The 14853-nt window shown below is 40.5% G+C and overlaps 1 long non-coding RNA gene across 1 annotated transcript; it reads right to left on the reverse strand.

Annotated features, from left to right (window-relative positions):
- Window positions 1-794: 794 nt before the first annotated feature.
- Window positions 795-13914, reverse strand: LOC113459239 (uncharacterized). The gene is made up of 3 exons (XR_003380296.2): window positions 13376-13914; window positions 4986-5071; window positions 795-2695 (listed from the first exon to the last, which is right to left on the reverse strand). It is a non-coding gene; the product is annotated as an uncharacterized LOC113459239 (long non-coding RNA).
- Between the last annotated feature and the right edge of the window lie 939 nt (window positions 13915-14853).

Below are 14853 nucleotides of genomic sequence, written 5' to 3' on the forward strand. Positions count from 1 at the left end.
TGGGCTAAGTAATTCATAGTGAGCATTTGTCTCTATCCAGGAGGGTGGGGAACGAAGGACTAAGGGCTAAAAACAGTTACATCAATGCACTTGGTTTCTCACCAAAGAAAAAAGGAAGCAAGACAATGCTTACCTGCATTTCTAGGGCCAAACTAGAATGCCCACACCTGAGAGTGGGGACAGTGTCTTGTTCTTGCAAGCAACTAAACCTCTCACTGGGCTTTCTGAATAACATTTAGCAAAAGAAACTCTGTAAACACCAAATTTCCATAGGTATAACACCAGGTTGTGTGCAACCCACACCCCCACCAGTGTACTGTATACCCTCCAGTCATGCTAACTTTTTCCTACCTTTTCATATCTGTGAAGACAATCTGGAGATGTACATTTTTTTATTTACAGGTCTATTCCAAAACAGAGGACTCTTAAAGAGGCAGAATTTACCTCAAACTGGGCCACACCTTTCAAAAATGGCAGCCTTGCTTGTGGAAGTACACCTTTGCACTCGCTATGCAGAGGTCCCAAGCCTACAACTTTGTCAGTTCCAGCCCCTATTTCCTCATTCCTAGATACAATATCTTTTCATGAGCTTGTTTAGGCACCAGTTCATGCTATTACTGCTGCCCAGTTGCCTTCTGCTATAGCTCCCTGCTATAACAAGAGGCAGACAGCAATGTAAAAGCAGTGATGTATCTTAGGAAGCAAGAGAAAATGAAGAGAAAACAGATTAAAAATATATCAATTAAAACAGGAATTCAAAACAGCATTGAAAAAATGTTATAAAAATGGTTCCACTTAAAGAAATTTTTTATCTTAATTTGCATGGATGGGAGCCACCCTCTTAATTTGCAGGTAACACAAAATCAGTTAACTATAAAGTACATGTGGAAGACATTTAAAATTCAGGGAGCAAAACAAGAAATACTGCTGTCAGAAGTGAGGCAAAGGTAGAGACTGGAGTCAACCAATATGAAATTATTCATAAGATTACAAAGCAGCATATAGCTGTTATGTTTGACAATTTTCTCAACATTTCAGTCACAAGGGAGTACACATTTCAAGTTTACCACTTCAGGACACAATGGCTATGTAGAATAGCCAAGCAAAAATCCTGATGTAAGAGGAAGAGTTTTATTAATGTGAAACAGTCCAGAGTCCTCTCCTGATCATAACAAGTACAATTAAAAGTTCTTCTGCTGATGAATAAAATACTTCTTTCATTTCAAAACAAGCTACTCTAAGGGAAACTGTGCACTGAGTAGACATGCATCCTCAATGTTTTGCTTTATTAAAAGCTCAACATTAAAAACTCTAAAGAATTCCAATAAAATAATTTGGAAATCTTCAGGGATATCTTAAGCCATGCTTCAAACAAGACCCCAGGGCAAAAAAATTAGAAAACATTAAGATTGGTGAGATAAGAGTGATCCTGCAATTATACAACACCTCAGGAGAGGTGCACATTTCACGGAGCACGGTTGCAAGATCTATCGTTGCATCAAAGAGAGCTGCATATAATAGCGAGACCAGAGAACTCCAAACAAAACTGAGAGCCATACAGGAAAAGTGGCAGTGTGATAAAGCAGAGGAAATCCAGCTGTATGCTGATAAGCATGAAAGGGTTTCACGAGTCAACACGAAGAGGCCCTGCTCCAGTGGCTCCGGTCTAATAATGAGCAAATTGCTTGCAACTTTCGGTCCTCTGTAGGACAACTGGAAGAAAAGGCTGGAAGGCTCTTGTTTGCTGCAGCTTGTGTTTGCACTGCCCACACATATTTAGCCCAGTTGCTAAATATTCACCTCAAAGTCTCTGCCGTGTTTCAGAGGGTTGTAAGAACTTTGATATTCCTATTTGTTTCAACAAGATGAAAGTCGTGTCCCCAGCTGCCCCTGCTAAGCTGCAAGAGCCTCTGGCATTGCTGTTGATGGATAATCACAGTGTGCAATGCGGAAAGACAAGCAAACCCAAAGTTAAAGGGACCCACCACCTTCAAAGAAATGGCATTTCTATCTTCAGCTCAAATACTCACTGTGGGTGAAAGGCATGAAGGTCACCAATCAATTTTACTAGCATTTAAAGAGATACAGAGATTATTATTCATACTTTTTGAGTTATTTTATCTGTGACACATGTTAAAATTTGTGATTAGTCTTAGGACTGTGAGCTGTCAGCAAAGTGCATTAACTTTCAATGGCTAAAAGATAGATCTAAAATTCAAAGTGGAAATAAATGGAGTCAATTATGGATTGGAAAAAGACATTAAGGGAAGTGGTAAATTTGTAATATCTTTGGTCTCTAAATCATTGTTTAATAACTTCCTGAAAGAGGTGTTGCAATTTAACAAAAACTTGCTGGATTCACTAATGGAATTATGTGACGATGTTCCTCGGTCTGTGAAAGCTTAAAAGAAAACAACTTGTTGGCCAGTAAAAGTGTTTCCAAACTCAAATTTAAATGTTTCCACTGAGCAAAACCTTCTGCCCACCCACATCCCACAGAAGTTCTCAGAACTGCACCGAAATGCAGCTTGCATTGCACGGAGGTCTTCTGCTGGCCCTCTGCGGTAGGGAGCAGTGGATCCTGATCCATCAGGGAAGGCAGAGGTCAGGGCTGGCAGCTACTAATCCCAAGCACACATGCATCTAGCCAGGCTTTGGTGTGTGCACATGGAAGTCTGCTTCATTACATCACTCTCTGGAAGCACAAAAGGGACATTGCTTTGAGTCACCGGGGTAAGCAAAATCTCGACTTTATAAAACGATACCTCTTCCATACAGGGGAATGTTTTCCATACGCTGTGGGATTAAAACTACAGCATCATATAACAGGGAGTCATTTGGAGAGATACATGCTGCAAAAAGACATTTCTATGAAGAGCTACATAAAAAAATTAAAGAGAGGGAGACCTTTTGGTCTACATTCAACCATTAATACCTTGAAATAAAACCTTAAATTCTTTCGGCAACTTCAAGTTTTTCTGATGAGCAATGGAAAAAAAGTAATGATTTTTTTAAGGAATACTCATACTTTTACAACTAAGGCCAAAAATAATTATTGTATTGATTTAATTGAAGCATGTCCTTATCAACAATAGGCCCCCACACCCCTTTCCCATAATATCATGGAATAATCCATGATATATTTACAGGAGATAAAATATTTGTGTTGAGTGACAAATCATGTCTCAACAAGAAAATTTTGCCATTTAGAAATGTAAACCTGGTAAAACACCTACCTAATTTTTACACTTTGTACTCCTCTGCATCATCCTTTAGCTTCTGAATGCTCCACCATTGCCTCACAAGTCAAAAAACCCACTGTTACTGGCTGCATTCTCCATATGCAATGCAGGGTACAACCACACCATTCCCTAAATTGTAAACTTATTCTCATCAATACACTATAAAATCTGGCTCCTTAAATCATTCATTTTATAACTTAAATTGGGGGCTCAAAAAGCTCTTTTTATAAATTTGCCAATATGCTTTAAAAATAAAAAAAAGGTAATATTAAGTTACAAATTCCTAGTTTTGCAGTGGTATTACGAATGCCACTAACAGTCTACCCCTGATATCTATGTCAGGATCATAGCAGTTCCTTTTAGCCACTACATCACAACCAGAACTTTTTTCAGAATCATTGTTCCTTAGTATAAATCTCACATCATATAAAAATGACCTAATTTCTCTACTGCTAGACATAAAACTTAATCAAATAAAAGCACTTCCAAGGCATCAGTCTCTAGGATATACCTGATCTGCAGTAGGACTATTAATTAGCATTCATCAGAGATGACATTCCTACACATGAAAACCTCCTTGGTCATTCAGAATTCTTTATTTTCCTTTATTTTGCTTACAATTTATTGTTTAAAATTCAATGCTAGTCCTATGCCCTTCTTGCCTTACTCCTTCATTAGCTTTCCTTTGGAAGAGTTCTGCCCTTCCAGGCATCTCAGGACATCAGGAACAGGTGAATATCACCAACACATTTTACAGCTCAATGAACTAAGAAACACAGCTGCTTGCTTGGGCGTTTTACACATAAGAAGATAAAATGAGTTTTAAGGCAGAAAGAGATCCTAGTCATAAAATTGTGAGTACAACTCCAGTTTCCAGATTCCTTTCCTCCAAGCCAATGCAAAAAAAAAAAAAAAAAAAGGTACAAGATTTGAGGCTAAACTGCACTCACTATGGATTAAGATTCAAATATCTCTCCAAACTAGAGTATTTCAAATTTACAACACAGGAGTATTAAACTGACACAATTTCTCTATGTAGACTCCAATTACCCTGTATTCGAGTAGGAGAGAGTTTCTCTGGTCCTATCTGTTGTTAACAAGATGTCATGTTTTGAAAAATTATGCTTCTTCATGTTTTTTTAAATAAAGAAAAAAATTCAAACCAAGTACATTTAAAGTCCAAAACTGACAGGAATTGAGAAGGGAGATTACATTTGTGCAGAGAGAAGCTCTTGACTGATTTTTGTTAATATTGATCACAGTGCTTATGAATTTGCTAACAGCTTAAAAATATATATATTATAAAATATTCTAAGTCTCCTAAAACTCTTTACAAATACTAGGAGACATGAAAAACCAGGGTTTAAGAAGACTTCAGTAACAATGTGGGAAGAAGAGCTAGAGTCAGCATCAGTAAGATGATGCTTATTGCCTCCACCTCACTGGTGGTTCACCTTATGGGGGAGGCTCCGGTTACTGAGTGAAAGAAGTAAATATCTTGTTTGGCTCATCTCCTGTAGGCTTCATACAAACATTGGGAAGGGAAACTTGAAGAAGCAGAGCTCTGAGTGAAGCAGGAAGCTTTGCAGGCCACACTGAGGTGGCTGCAGCTCTCCAAGTGGCTCATGACAGGCATGATTAATGTAAGTGGAGAATTAAAAAGCTAAAGCTGTTTGCTTGAAAGGACAATACATTAGAGACTTCCTGGCTTCTAGTGGGTCCTTATCCACTCCTGTAGTGTACCTTCTGGAGCAGTCACCAGGCAGCCCTGGAAGAATGTGTCCTGTCATTCCCAGCAGCCTGTGGCACATGGAGGGTCTGCATTTCACCTGCAAGAGAGGGCATACACAGTGAGCTGAGGAAACCAAAAGGGTGGGAGGGACAAGTGAAAAGAGGATATGGCATGTGAAATTTGAAGACAGTTGTTTGCACATTTTACACATTCTGGGGATACATTTCATAAATTAAAAGCAGCCTGTGTGCAAGTCTTCCTCACCACCATAACCCACAAATGTGACAGTGACTCTAGAAATGTCATCCCAGTGCCAGTGTTTCTATCAGCAGCAGGTGTTTTCTAGTACAGACCTCCTTACCTGCTTGTAACCATGACAAAGGCATACTCCAAGACTCATTTTAGACTAAAGATAATGCCCAACTGGAATTTGGAATTTGGTTAAGTGTCAGTTCAGCTCTGAACACCTAGTTGCCAAATGCATATTCTCACTGGAAACTTTAAAGGGCTTCTGTAGGTGTTTGGTGCCCTGTAGTTGGCATCATTTCAGTGGTTACTGAAAATACAATGAAGGTAATAAGAAACATTACTGCCTGAAAACCACACAGCTCATACCAGGTGGGCTGTGCAACACAAGAAGATCATTTCAGAGCAGAGAGCAGAAACTTCATTTCAGCCTTTAGGCTTGTGACTTGGGAGAAGCTGTGATGTGCATATATGCAGTGGAATTTGGGTTTGCAGTGCAAAGCCCAAAGATGGTCAGTGTCAGTTAGCAGCACCAAGCAGTTCTGTCTGCAGGTTCCTGATCTCCCCTGCTTTGAGTGTTTCATTCTTCCCCAGGCTGCCATTCTCTCAGTTCAGCCCAAAAAGTAGTTGTTGGAGCCAGCAACTGTAAAGCCAGTGAGCCATCACTGTAAAGCGATAAAGCTTTACAGTGAGCCATCATTGTAAAGAGAGGGTGATGAAATTGTTCTTATTACAACAACTCTCTCTTGCACACACACAAAAAAAAAAAAAAGAAAAAAAAAAGGAGAAAGTGAGAAAGTGATTAGGTTTACTGGACAACCACTTACAGACTACAGCCAACCAACAGGGTAGCAAATAGTGGTGAGGTGAGGGTGGGAACAAGTTGTCAAAACTTCCTCTCTACCAGCACTGTCAGCAAAGCCAATATAGTCCTGAATTTAAATCCTAAATCTTCTAGAGCATGATCTGACTGACACTTAGAAAAGCTGGTCTGTGCTCAAGTGCCTGAATGAAAGAGACCTTAATCTCTTTCTCTCTTAGTTGTGACTTGGAATAATAAAAACATTTTAGACAGAAGCATGATTGTTATGTTGATGATGTCCCTTCAAGTATTTACAGAAGTTGTGCCAAGATACCACAAGAAAGACCAAGCATAAAGTATTTCCAGCACATCAAAAAGCAGGAAGCATGGGAAATCTTGCCACTAGAAAAGCCTGATCTCATGGGATTTCCAGCTCAGTTGCTTAACTCTTACTGTCCCAGCAGCTCAGAAAGTAGATTTGCCTCAAATCTGCAATCTCAGTGATTCATAGTAAAGCTGACAGAGAAGTGGTGGAAACCATGATGTTGACAGAGAGTTTAAGTGAGTCTTTTCACTGGTTGAGCTTAAGGAAAGCTGCAAGTATAGTTGTTTAATTCAACTGCCAATGTGACTTGCTCTCTCACAAACTAGGGCTTGGGGTAATTAAATCTTTACAGCTTGATGAGGATGTGCATTTTGCTGTGCCCTGATGGTCTGTATGCCAGGGGGAAAGGCCAGTGCAGGCCTGGATGGCAAGAAAACAAAACTACATACAAAAGTGCCTTTGTTTTGTCCCACAAATCACGTCATATAGGAACTACTTTCATGTCTGCTTTTGGAGCTTCTGGGAAAACTGGCACTGCTTCAGAGCCATCTACATGGGGTAGAGCAGCCAGTACAGCTGCCTTGGGACAAGCCCTGCAACAGGGTGCAAGGAAAGAGATAGAGGGCAGCAACTTCCACTTTGCAGGGTTTGTATCAATTAAATCTTCCATTTAAACAGGAGGTAATAACCTATAGATAGTTTGCAGAAAGAGAATATCAGCTGCTGGGAGTAATGATGTCTTTTAGCAGCTCATTTGACGGCCTAGTAACCCAGCTACAAGCTCCTGACAGATCAGGAACATCTGAGTTCCCATGGGACCTTGTCCCCTGACCTCCACCTGCCTTGCTGATGGGGAAATCCTGCAGCAGACTCCTGATCCACTACCTGCCTAGCAGTAAACAGGGACTGCTTCAACCAGCCTAAGTCTCCAAAGCTTTCAAATTCCCTTGGGAACCTTGGCTAGCAATACAAGGGAAAGGAGCCTTTCTTCTACCTTCCACCCTCCAATCTCCAGCTGCCCCACTTGTCATTTCTCTTCATGTTTCAGCAGGAACTTCCTTAGAAGGCTGTCAGTAAATTCTGATTTCTGTTTGGCAAATCAAAGAGGGCTATTTGCATTACCTTAGATAGCAATTAAGTAATGTAATTGGTTTTGGGAAATCAGATCCTTACACAGCAGGTCTTTAATTTCAGTTCAACCTTTTAGGGTTGACTTATAAGAAAAGTGAATTCCAGTTCTCTCACATCCCTTTTCTCCTCCTCTTCCTCACTGCAATGGGCTAAGCAACAGCATAGGGAGCAGAGCTGTTGAGCACCTCAGATGCAGTTGTTACCACCAGCAAAGAAATCAGTGAATTCTCAGGTCATGAATACACAGGCAGATCTTGGGGAAGCATTCCTAGAATAAGGGGTAATGGAAATGAGTTAAGATTTTCCATTCTGCATGATCTCAGCTAATGTGCACAGGGAGAAGAAGAAACCTCTCATACTTGCATGTACCTCCCATGTTTCTGAATGGCCTGTAAGGCAGACACTCTTTATTAACATGAAAAAGGCACTGACTTGTTTTCATTTCTTCAATTATTCCTCCTGTCTCTGCTTTCTACTGTGGTTGAGCTGTCTTTGGCTTGTTGACCAATCTGAAGCATTCATATAGATATTGTCAGGCTTGAAATTTTTTACCTCAGCGTGTGCAGACCCCTCATTTTTTTGTTACTCATAAATCTGGTCATCAGTTCTCATGATGTCTTAAAGGCATCTCATGATGTCTTAGTTTTCTTTAAATCTTTAACTCACATCATCTATTTGGTTTTGACAAAAACTCCATGTGACTGATGGACTTGCATCAGAATGGAAAGGAAAACTATTGAATTAATGAAGAAAAAATCATAATCAGAGGTTTTAGCTAGTATTTCAGGGCTAAATTTTTAGCTCTATTTTACCTAGCATTTCTATTCAGGTTATTGCATCAGCCATCAAAATAATCCCTAGATAAGGTAAATCCTGAGACTGAGATATTTGTTTCATGGAGATGATAAGAAAGTAAACTTCACTATATGAGTTTAACATCCTAATGAAGCTGCATCTATTGAAATTGAGGTCTGAGCTGGATAATCCATGAATGGCTGAATATAACAGTGTCCAAGAGGTTTACAGCAAAGGGTTAGTAGAACATGCAGACTCAAGCTGCTGAACATCTGAGGTGATTAAAAGTGTGTTGAAGTTGAAGCCATCTCCAGATCACATAATTTTACAGACCCATTTCGGAGCAATGAGAGAACAGGTTACACAGACTGCAAGGTGAGGGGATGGACACCAAAGGAGCAGGCTATAGGAATGCAGGGAATAGTTATCTCCTAACCTGGAGCAGAGCAAAGGCGTGCTGCTGTGCCTTTAGACACAGCCCCTTCAAGAGACAGGCTGGTGCAGTCCAGTATGTTCCAGAGCAAGGGCAGGACTAATCCTCTTTCAGCTTGACTCAGCAGACTCAGCTGCTGAAAGACAATTTATTGAATGGTTGTAATGTCACCAAGTATCTCAGCCCCAAGGCTCAGTGGGTTTAAAATAAACTGAAGCAAGCTGCTCCTAAATCAAGCTAAGCATTCACACCACATTAAGATTTGTTTGAAGTTAAAAGTGTCAGAAAAGCACCATGTTTCAGCAAACAAAGATGCCCTGTAAGAATACAGTAGATTTTTGCTGTGCATTGAGTATTATGGTACTCAGGGCATTGCTTGGGTGTAGGCATGTACATGCTGATATGTAGGTGCAAAGACTTGTGTACTGACATCATTATGTGTTTGATAATTGCCTTAATTTTTGCCTCACTGAGGATTATTTTAATTAATATGGAGACAGTCCTAATTAAATCACATGCAGGGCAAAACAGACTAAGCCAAGAAAATGTTTCTTCCCTGCCTGATAGGGAACTTCTACCACAAAACACTCTGGTCAAAGACAACACACCCAAAATGTCATCATGTATCCAAACCACATGCTCTTCTCAGAGAAGAGCATAGTCATGAGAATATAACACCAGAATAGTACATTGGAAGTTTCATGACCATGATATTCACTGAGATACAGCTGGGCATAAGCATCATACTTTCAGCAGAAATTTTCAAGCCATTCAAGGCAGGATTTTGCCAAGAAACTGAGAGCACAGCACAAACCATTATTAGGTCTTGTTGAATGCTAATGTACATTTCCCAAGAATAAAAAGTGATCAGAAAGTCTGGAAAGAAAGTATTGGTAGTGAGAACATAAAACACACAGCACAAAAATGCCTTTGATGTGAGGGACAGAAAGTTAAGTCAATCTTACTGCAGTTAGAAAAGGGATAAGAGGTACCACAGGCATTTGGGGAAAGCAGAAATCTTAAGAAATCATCAAATCACAGGACTGGGGATTGTTACTCGATTCCTTGAATAATCATCAGGATCCTTTTCAATTTCTGAAGCAGCATAAAGGAAGAGGCAGGTAAGATGATGCCAATGTCTGTAATTAAGGGAGGATTCAGTCATATTCAGAAACAAAAGCATTTTTCATACTTTTAAAAGTGAGCTCAATAGCACCTGAGCCACCTGAGTAATGCCAAAACCCTGAAATAACAAATCCCTCAGTACTTTACATACACATAAAATAGACCCTATATGTGTATGCACCTGTGCATGTTACAGAGGCATGGAATTTTACCAGGGTTTTCCAGGCATGTGCAGCAGAAGTATGGAAATGGTAAACTGCCTTCTTGGAAAGAAACAGCTACACTCAGTACATACAGTAAGGATTGCCAAATTATTCCATTATTACTTTTGCTTATCCACATCAGAAGATCTCTTAAGTGTACAGTCAATGTCTAAAAGCCACTTTGAGACTGATAAGCCTCTCTTTTTGCTTCAGTTCTATACAGCTTCTTGTTAATAAAATAGTGGTGGATAAATGCATAAATATAAGCAGCAAGTTTTTCCTTCCTATCTTTATTTTCACCTATTTATTTTGATGAAAATATTGCTATCCTATCTTTCCTGCTTCAGCAGCAGTTCTTGTTGTTTAAACATTAACAGGATGGAGCGTCCTGACTCCCAATTAAGTTGTCTGAATAGTTAAGCTATGGATTTTCTATGTCTAGCAGTACTATGGAAAGCCCCAGAAATGTTCTCCCCAGCCAAAGATAAGGGAGAAAATATGCTTCAAATATATGGTGGGCATGTCAGTAACTTTTATGACAGCATCAAAGATGCAATTTGCCCTGCCAGCATGTTATTTCACAGCCAGGGAAATACAGGAGTTGGTTTAGAGCACACAAAGAGGTTTAAGAGAAGTTCCTGAAAGGACTCAAACCTCAGGGACCCAGGTTCACAGGCTAGAAAAATGGGGCTGGCTCCTTGTTTACAGGGTGCACACAGCTGCAGAGGAGGCAGCAAAGCAGTTGTCTGTGTTTTTCAGACAGACCAGGGCTACTCAGACTTGGCCTGCATGACAGATTCAACTGCTCTTTCCCTTGAGCCCAGAAATAATAATGGTCTGTTTCCCTTTTTTTAATGTCCTTTCAACCGTGCTGCTATTTTTATGCTTCACTTGCTAGCACATGGATCAATCACTGTAGGACCTGATTTACAACCTGTATTCCAGACACTGCTGCTAGCAAGGGGGGAGAGGGAGAAGTGTGTTTAAACACTCATTGTGCAGTGTCTCGATTTGGCTCCAGGAGATATTTGGAAATATATGGTGAAGGAAAGAGGCTGGATCCTCTATCATTTATACTAATTAACTTCTGTGCAGTGAATCAGCCTGACTGTTTCCATAGAGTGAGCCCAAGACTTTCAGCCCTTGTCAGTGAGTTCCTCCTAAAAAGGCTGTTTTGTTTCCCAACCCATTATGGATGGCTCTTCCAGATTAAAAGGAAGAAAGGATTGTTTTATTGGAGAAAACTAAACAAATCTGACATCCCACACCATTTATTGACCCCATCTGAGAAGCCTGTAGTTTAAAGCCAACACATGACCTTCATCTCCCTTGACACATGGCACACAAGTAATAATACTTGTTTTGATGACTGAGAACTGATTTTAGGTGTAGCCACATAAATCCCATTTCTGTTAGAGTCCATTTAAGAGAAGATACATAAGACAGACTTTCCCCTAAGGAGGAAAGAGTGGCAGAGACAATGTGTGATGAACTGAAGGGAGCTCCCATTCCCAACCCTCTGAGCCACCTGGGGAGGAGGGATAGACAACTGGGGGTAAAGTTGAGCTTGAGAAGAACAGGGAGGTGTGGTGAAGGTGTTTTAAGGTTTATTTTTACTTCTCATTATCCTACCCAGATCTCATACCTAATAAATTAAATTGATTTATATAATAAATTCTTATTTAAAATTTATTAATGTAAATTATTTTAAATTAATAATTTTAATAAATTCATAAATAAAATAAATTTTAAATTCCTAAATAAAATATAAATTTAATTTAGCTTATTAATTTAAATTATTTATAATTAAATAATGTTATTTAAATAATAAATTAAACTAATTTCCCGGATTTGAACCTGCTTTGCCTATGACATTATTTGCTGAGAGATTTCTCCCTTGTTGCTATCTCAACCCAGTAGCTTTTAGCTATATTCCCCTCTCTGCCCAGCTTAGGTGGGCAGTGCTAGAGCAGCTTTGGTGGGCACTCAGCATTTAGCCACAGTCAAACCACCACACCAACCTAAAATTCATTTAAATACATGTGAATTTTTGTGTTCTCTTTGGCACATCTTGCCTTGGATTTATGAAACAGTGGTGGACAATGAAACTGACTGCACACAGCTGATGTAGCATATACCCTCTTTATAGTCTCTGGATATTGGGAGGACTGTGAGCCACTGCGCCAATATACCAACCCCAGCAGGCTTATGTACTTTTCAGCATATGTATCTACATTCCAGCCAGTGTTAAAACTATGAAGAGCTTTATCTACAAAAATTGAGACAGCTACTATAATCGTAAACAGTCTCAAGTAATCCTAAATGAAACCAAACCACCCTTTCTTCAGGTCTATTTCTGGTTCATCAGGTTTTGCAGTAACATTTGAAGTTAAACACATGTTAACAACCATTGCTTTGCACCTTATTCCACAGGAATTTATTTTTTTTTTTGTCACTGAATCATCACAGTAAAGGCCAGATCTGCAGGGGTCCTTAGGTACCTGGTTCCCACTCAGTGGGAGTTTAGCAGAGCCTTTGTGGATGTGATAATCACCATTTTGGACTAGAAAAACATCTTTTCACACATTAGCCAGGCAGGGATTTGACTTGCAAATCCTAAACCTGGATTTATGGTGTTTACAAGAGGGGTTTACCTCCATATCAGAGCTGCTGCTGAGGGCCCACCAGCCTGTTAAACATCAGTGTCCTTACCGGCTCTTAGAGCCCAAGACAAGGTTGGAACAAGTGCAACACAGCAGGGAAGCCCAGCTTTGTCTCTCAGGGAGGAGTCATGGCAAGGTGCAGGAACAAAGGGCAGTGCTCCTGCCCCAGGAAGGAAAAGAGGCTGACCAAAAACTCCTGTCAAGTATCATATCCCAAAGTGTGAGAAAGGTTCCTGTGCTGCATGGCAGCTAGCTGTGTAACAAAAGAACCACCCTATATTGCACATTCCTCTTCATCAATTCTCCCTCCCCACATGGCCTCACCTACAACTCTCTCAGTCAAGTGAAAGAAAGATGCTCCCCATGTCTGTGCCAACACCCATTGCACAGCTGAGGGGTCGCTCACAACGCAAGCAAAGAGCTAAATAAAAATGAAACTTCACTGTAGTCTGAAAAGCCTCTCACCAGCAGCACTTCATCTTAACTAAACACCAAAAACAAATATAACAAAAATTGTTTTCAGACTAGAATGCAACCAATCAGTAACACTGCTCCTTCAAACAGGCAAGGCACTGGTTACCACCCACGGGAATACCTCTGCAATGGGTCAACCAACAAATACCTCTCTGTGCTTCCCCACACTCCCTAGAAGAAACAATGTGAGAAAAATGGTCTTACCATGTTTTCTTCTGGTGTTTCTGATGTAAAGGCTGAGAGATAATGGAAGACAATGCAGCAAGATGTGGATGGTTCATTCAGTCTCTTGACTCCATCTATGCCCAGAAGGAGAAAGCTCTTTGCCTTTACACTGAGAGGTTTTTTTATGGTCCCACAAGCTGTACATACCCATGCGCAGATAATGAAGTTGCTCCTGGAAAGATACCTGAAGATAAAATAGCAAGAGTCAGCTTTGGTAAGATTTAGTTTAGGTCTAGTCCTTGCAGAAACAGAGAAAATAAGCAAAGAATCTCCTCTGTCACAGAGAAGCAAAAACCAAATGCCTCCCTATAAGGCGAACAGATATTCAGAGGTGACATTGAGTGATGGAGCTGCATGGCCACTTTGCTCCCTGCACACACAAAAGTTGGTTATGGGGAGCAACATCTTCCCCAACTCTGATCTATTTTATAGATGTGAGAGAGACTTTTGGGGTACTGGAAACAGAATGACTACAAAGCAGACTGACTTGACCACTTTCCTTGCTGTGATTTGACTAATTCCAGTAACAAATCTGCCCTCACACACTGCTACATTGTGCTACTGCGGTCTGTACGTATGCTTGCCAAAAATGCTGAGGCGGCTGCTGGGAACTCTAAGAAGAATTTTGCTGCTTTTGTTCTTGTCTTGATGAGCTCCATGGAAAATGGTGTGCTTTGTAAGTTGTTTCCAGTGCTGACCTGTATCTAGCAAGTGGTCTTCACCCGTGAGCATTTGCAGCTCTTTAGAATGGATTTAGATAGGATTCTTGGCAGATGCCAAACTTTCTGGAACCGAAAAGTGGCATTTGAAGTATTGATAAAAGATTGATATGTTTTACTGAGACACAGGTTTCAGTTAATAAGAACAGATCTGGGAATAGGTTGTTTCAGATTTGAGGGTGAAGTCAGTTTTTAAACTGGAAATCAAGGAAGAAAGCAAGGAAACTGGAGGAGCAAACTCTGGGTGAAACTAAAAATATTAGTTGCATCCAAATTTCTGGGAGTTCACATTTCTGGACGCCTGATAAAAATCAGAAGGAAAAAATGTATGTTCCTGTAAACAAAATCTGATTCTGCAGATCCCCAGAGCTACAGGAGTCCATGCATGGGGACCCTGCCACAAGTGGCACCAGGCTACCCCTGCCACACCTACCCACAGTGACCCAAAAATGGAGCTGATCTTAGAGAAGGGATAAATTTGGCTCTCGGAGGGGAGAATCCGCCCAGGAGTAGTCCCAGCAGGGCCCCGACACTCGGGTCTCTGGGGGGAGAAATCCTCTCCCTGCCAGGGAGAGCATGGGGCCTGTGAGACCACAGAAAGTCTCTGGCAGCACATTCAGAAGAGGGGAAAATTTTCACTGAACTATGGTTTTGGCCACAATTATTTCACTCTCGAGTGAGGTTATTATTATTTTTTATTATTGTTTTAGGAGGCTCTGTTCCATTAGACGCGGGAAG

The sequence above is a fragment of the Zonotrichia albicollis genome, chromosome 1, assembly GCF_047830755.1.
Source record: "Zonotrichia albicollis isolate bZonAlb1 chromosome 1, bZonAlb1.hap1, whole genome shotgun sequence".
NCBI lineage: Eukaryota > Metazoa > Chordata > Aves > Passeriformes > Passerellidae > Zonotrichia > Zonotrichia albicollis.